This window comes from Quercus lobata, chromosome 5, assembly GCF_001633185.2.
Source record: "Quercus lobata isolate SW786 chromosome 5, ValleyOak3.0 Primary Assembly, whole genome shotgun sequence".
NCBI lineage: Eukaryota > Viridiplantae > Streptophyta > Magnoliopsida > Fagales > Fagaceae > Quercus > Quercus lobata.
In genome coordinates, this window is record NC_044908.1 from 42,333,242 (window position 1) to 42,338,782 (window position 5,541).

Below are 5,541 nucleotides of genomic sequence, written 5' to 3' on the forward strand. Positions count from 1 at the left end.
CAAATTAGGGATCCCAACCCATTTCGTCCATCTATTCATGGGTCTTTGGTAAGAAAGTTGATAGAGTAGTTCCCCTATTATTGTCTTTGCATTTTTTGGGCTTGGGCCTCTTTTTTCTTTTTCTTTTTTTTTAATCCCTTTCCCACTTGCAATAAAAAAAAAAAAAAAAAAAAAAAAAAACGCGTTTGTTTATTTAAGTTTGAATATGGAAAAATTACAAAGTACATTCTATAATTGCCTTGAATTTTCTCTAGTTGTAAGTTTCCGGAACATCAGCACCACCATAATGCCTGTTGACAAAAACCCATCTCCAACACCCTCTCAAACCAATAATCTCAACTCAAACCCTTCTCAAAACTCTCCTAAAAAATCCAATCACCATCAAAACCAAGTCCCAAGCTAAACAACTCCATGCCCAAATCCTCAAAATCAAAATCAAAGGCTCATGTTCCACCCACATTTCTGTTCTCCTCTCCATTTACTCAAACTTCAATCTTTTGCATCACTCACTTCTTGTCTTCAACACCCTTCATTCCCTCCAACTCTTGCTTGGAAATCCATCATCAGATGCTACACTTCCCATGGCCTTTCCCACCAATTTATTGCAATGCGGACTTCGGGCAAGTACCCTGATCGCCAAGCAACAGTTGATGAACTTGAGGTTGGCTGAGTCGGTCCATGCCTGCGTTATAAGGCTTAGCATGGATTTTGATTTGTACACTGGCAATGCGCTTATGAATATGTATTTTAAGTTTGAGAGTTTGTGTGAGAGCGGTGCGTGGCAAGTGTTTGATGAAATGCCTGAGAAAAGGGAAATTGGAAAATTAGAAATTGGTGAGATTAGTTGTAAGGAATTGAGTTGTAGAATTGGGTCTGAGGAGTTAGAAAGTGAGGGAGGGATGCTGTGCTGTGCTTTGATAGGAATGCAAATAGAGAAAAGGTTGTGGATGAGCCTTTGATAAACAGTAATTTTAATAATAGTAATTCAAATGAATTGATTAACAAGTTTGAAGAACCGATTGTGTGTATTGATCATAGTATTAACTTGAACCAAATTAAGGACGAGTTGCTTCAAATAAATGATATTTATAGGAGAAAAGAAGGCACAAGGGCTATACAAATGGATAGTGTAAGGAAAATCTTTGATTTGATGCCAAACAGGGATCTTGTTTCTTGGAATACTGTGATTGCAGGAAATGCACAAGATGGAATGTATGAAGAAGCTTTAGCAATGGTTAGGGAGAGGGGGAATGCCAACTTGAAGCCTGATTCCTTCACTTTGTCAAGTGTCCTTCCAATCTTTGCAGAATATGTGGATATTATAAAGGGGAGGAAATCCATGCGTATGCCATAAGACATGGGTTTGATGCAAATTTGTTCATTGGAAGTAGCATAATTGACATTTATGCAAAGTGTACTCGTGTGGAAGATTCATGTCAGGTCTTCAATCTCTTACTTTGACTTGATAGAATTTCATGGAACTCTATAATTGCAGGGTGTGTACAAAATGGCCTGTTCAATGAAGGCCTCAATTCTTTCGGAAGATGTTTCAGGTTAAAATTAAGCCAAGGCATGTTTCCTTTTCAAGTATCATGCCTGCTTGTGCTCACTTGACTACGCTACATTTGGGGAAGCAGTTACATGGGTACATAGTTAGGGGTGGATAACACGTTTATAGCTAGCTCCCTTGTGGACATGTATGCCAAGTGTGGGAACATTAGGATAGCTAGGTGGATTTTTGATAAGATGGAGCAACATGACATGGTTTCATGGACAGCCATAATCATGGGATATGCCTTGCATGGGCATGCCCATGATGCCATTTCCTTATTTAAACAGATGGAAATGGAGGGAGTAAAACCCAGTGATGTGGCTTTTGTGGCTGTGTTGACTGCCTGCAGCCATGCTGGACCAGTAGATGAAGCTTGGAAATGTTTTAATAGTATGACCCAGGATTTTGGATTTGTTCCAGGCTTGGAGCATTATACTGCTGTTGCAGACCTTCTGAGTCAAGCAGGAAGGCTGGAGGAAGCTTATAAGTTTCTCTGTAATATGCATATAGGACCAACAGGCAGCATCTGGTGAACATTGTTGGCTGCTTGTAGGGTTCACAAGAATATTAAATTGGCTGGAAAAGTGGCTGGGAAAATATTTAGGGTTGATCCTGAGAACATGGGAGCATACATTTTATTGTCAAACATATATTCTGCTGCCAGGAGATGGAAAGATGTGGAAAATTTGAGAATCTCCATGAGAAATAAGGGCATGAGAAAGAAACCAGTTTGCAGCTGGGTTGAAGTTAACAACAAGGTTCTGGCTTTTGTGGCTGGAGATAAATCCCATCCGTATTATGAAAGGATAAATGAGGCACTGAAAGTTTTACTAGAGCAGATGGAGCAAGAAGGATATGTTCCCGGCACAAAAGAGGTGCTCCATGATGTTGATGAGGAGCAGAAGAGATACTTACTGTGTAGTTATAGCGAAAGGCTCGCTATAGCATATGGCATCATTTGCACTCCTGCAGGAACAACAATTCAAGTAACAAAGAATATTTGTGTCTGTGTGGACTGCCATGTAGCGATTAAGTTTATATCAAAAATAGTTAGGAGAGAGATCATTGTGAAGGATAATAGCCAATTTCACCATTTCAAGGATGGAAATTGTTCTTGCAGTGATTACTGGTGACATGGCATAAATATCATGTCTAGCGGTTTAGACCTGAAACCATTAGAAATCAGCCGAATTTCAGGATGACTTGTTGGAGAGAACACAAAGTTTCAAGCATGTCAAAAAAATTGTTAGCCACCACTAACCAGCCTATAAAAAGGAATTTCTGATGGCGCTGTTAGTCTGCTACCAATTAAGCAAGGGCACATGCTAAAATACAATGAAACTGCATTGTTGTAAAGCCTTCATCAACCTGGATGTTGTCATATACTTCAATACTGCAGGAAATGACATTTTTCCTTTTAAGAACTGCATAAAATGTTTGGTTCAAAGTAATATCTACTCATTACCTGAATATATATATATATATATATATTTTTTTTTTCCCAGGAAAAAACGTCACTCCGTGGCAGAACTGTAACATCCCGTCAGTTTAAAAATTTACAGGTACTTGAGACGTCTTTCTCATGCTTTGGACTCTTTGGGGTTTGGGGTGTGACAAGAACTACATCATTTGGATAACTATCTATTCATTACCAGAAAGAATTCCCACAGCAAAGTTCATTCATTCAGATAGCAATATGTATCCTATCACTCACAGTTTGAATGAGATTATTCTCTTTACAAGGAATTTTTTTATAGATAGAACTGATCTATCTAATGTTTGATTAAATTGCTTGGTACATATTACTAGGTGAGGTCGCAGAAATTCACTTTGTACCGCTTGTTGTTTCCTCTGCACTCTGATTTAGAATATCAGCTTTCAGCACCCATTTCTAGAATAAAAGTCTCTTTTAACAATTTGGTTGTTTTTGTTTATTACTAAGCCTGGTATTGTTACAAACACCAAAAAAAAAATATTGATTTTAATAAAACACCTGATTGTATTGGAAATATATAATAATGGTATAAATTCAGACTTATAACCAGTAATTCCTCCAAGGCTTTCAATTTTTGGCAGGAAAAAAAAAAAAAGGCGAATCATGCTTCATCCTAAATGTGGTTTCTCCGTACTACTGGATTTCTACTGGTTGCATTTCTGGAGATTTTTCTGCTCTTCAATATATCTTGTATACTGATAAGATCAATTTTGCAGGTTGAGTTATTTTGCAACAGCTCCATAAAGACTTCAATAGTTTGCTTCACCAGAAGGAAGAGATGGTATACAACAATGCAATCAGAAGGAGCAAAGAACTGTTCTTGAGGTGATTTCAAATAAATGCATTGCACTGTTCCCTCCTTTGTATGTTAATTGATAAACGTTTTCTGTGTTGCATGATGGTATTGTGTTGTTATTTGTTTACAAATTTGCAGACCATTCCAGGAGAGGATCATGTGCAAAAAATTGTTATGTTTTCATTTCAAAGCTTTGATTTTTATGTGATTCAAAAATATTATCTTATATAATTGAGGGCTTTTGGGAAGATCAATGAACATTATGTACCAACAGTCACATTAAGGTGGGATACAATTGGTGCTTTCTTCTGTGTAAGATATTGCTGTCGTATTATGTTGCTTGCAATAAAAGGAAAAATGCCATTTTTGATTAATTTGCTGTTTATCCTTTCATATGGGCTATTGAGGAAACCTTGTTAGACATCGAATAGCTTATTCAAATTATGAATTATCTGAACAACCCAAGAAATCTTCATAATTAATTCTTTGTTTCTCTTACATGCTCCAGGTGAGATTAATCTCTCTCTTTATTGAGTTTAATTGTTAATTTTTATCTAGGTATTAGAGGACTTCCTGTCCTTCCAAATGCCATTTGAATGGCTGGTGCAGTTCGTTCCTCCATTAAAACCTGGGCTTTCTCCACATCTTATCCACTTCAGCTTATCCCGATCAAGTACATGTAACAATTGGTGTAGTAGTGTCATCAGTCATAGACTGCAACTTTTAAAAGAAAGAGAAGTGGTCTATGCTCAATGTGGCTAGCCAAACTTGATTCTGAACAAATAATGGCATATATGAAACTATCAAAGCACGTTATGATTTAAGCAACCACATATTACATGTAAATATACGTAAAATTTACATGTATACATACTTGAATTTTATCATGAACATGCATTTATATTCTAGCATGGTTTCAAAAAGGAACCCTTTCTTCCAACCGTCATCATTTCCCCTCTTTCTTATTGGACTTGGAACTAGTTTTGCAGTCACCCTTTCATGGATTTGTGGAGGATTGAACGATACAAAGTGAATCCAGTGCAACTGCTCCACTTTTTCTCTTCTTTGGTTGCCGAAATGAGGATAGTAACTTCCTGTACAAAGGTTTTAGGTTTTCGCATTCCTGAAAGGGAAAAAACGTGTAATGATTGAAAAAAAAAAAAAAAAAAAAAAAAAAAAAAAAAAAAGAAAAAAAAAGAAAAAAAAAGAGCATTGCTAATTACACTTTATGGTATGTGTGTGCCATGTCAGTTGGAATCGTGAGGTCAAAACACAATTTCAGTTGAATTGTGAAATCGTGTTTTTAGGACACCATTTCACCATTTCAAATTTGTAATTGAAATCGTGTTTTGAACACACGATTTCAGAGTTATGCGTGTATGGTGTGTGCACTTTACTGTGTGCAGCAATAATTTCAATGAAAAAAATAATTTATTTTCACCCTAACATCAAATGGAGGAAAGGAAGGAAATCCCTTTTGATTTTAAGCATCATCATACTCAGCCAAATTAAACACATATGAGTCCTTTTGTATGGGTGGATGAACACTGGACTAGGGTGATATGATCCACCAAGAGGATTGAGTAATTTCTCCATGTGGTGACTAGTGAGGTGATGCGAAAAATTAAAAAAAAAAACTAAAAACAAAATGAAAAAGGCTAAGATACAGTTTTCTATGGAATTATATTTATGATGGAT

At 36.5% G+C, this 5,541-nt stretch overlaps 1 pseudogene; it reads left to right on the forward strand.

The window, feature by feature from the left end:
- The first annotated feature begins 287 nt into the window (after positions 1–287).
- LOC115989005 lies at positions 288–4,662 on the forward strand (annotated as a pseudogene).
- The last annotated feature ends 879 nt before the right edge of the window (positions 4,663–5,541 follow it).